Source organism: Penaeus monodon, chromosome 27 (genome assembly GCF_015228065.2).
Source record: "Penaeus monodon isolate SGIC_2016 chromosome 27, NSTDA_Pmon_1, whole genome shotgun sequence".
In the NCBI taxonomy this organism is placed as follows: Eukaryota; Metazoa; Arthropoda; class Malacostraca; order Decapoda; family Penaeidae; genus Penaeus; species Penaeus monodon.
In genome coordinates this window covers 21087206-21087439 of record NC_051412.1, presented here as the reverse complement: position 1 = coordinate 21087439, position 234 = coordinate 21087206, and positions in this window count along the sequence as shown.

Sequence of the window (234 nt, the reverse complement as noted above, 5' to 3'; positions counted from 1 at the left end):
AAGCATTACGGACAACCCTAATCTAACCCTAAAGGATGTTTTTTTAGCTGCTGCAATAATTAAACAGATAAATGAACAATAAGGATTAAATCTAGGATTCTTTTGTCAATATACTGGATCTTTCGATAGAGCCCCGAGAGATTTTCCGCATCTGTTTTTATTCTGTATTTGATAGTCAAAATAAGAACCAAAATTGTGAGAGAAAGTAAGGTATTTGACGGAATTGTAGATAGG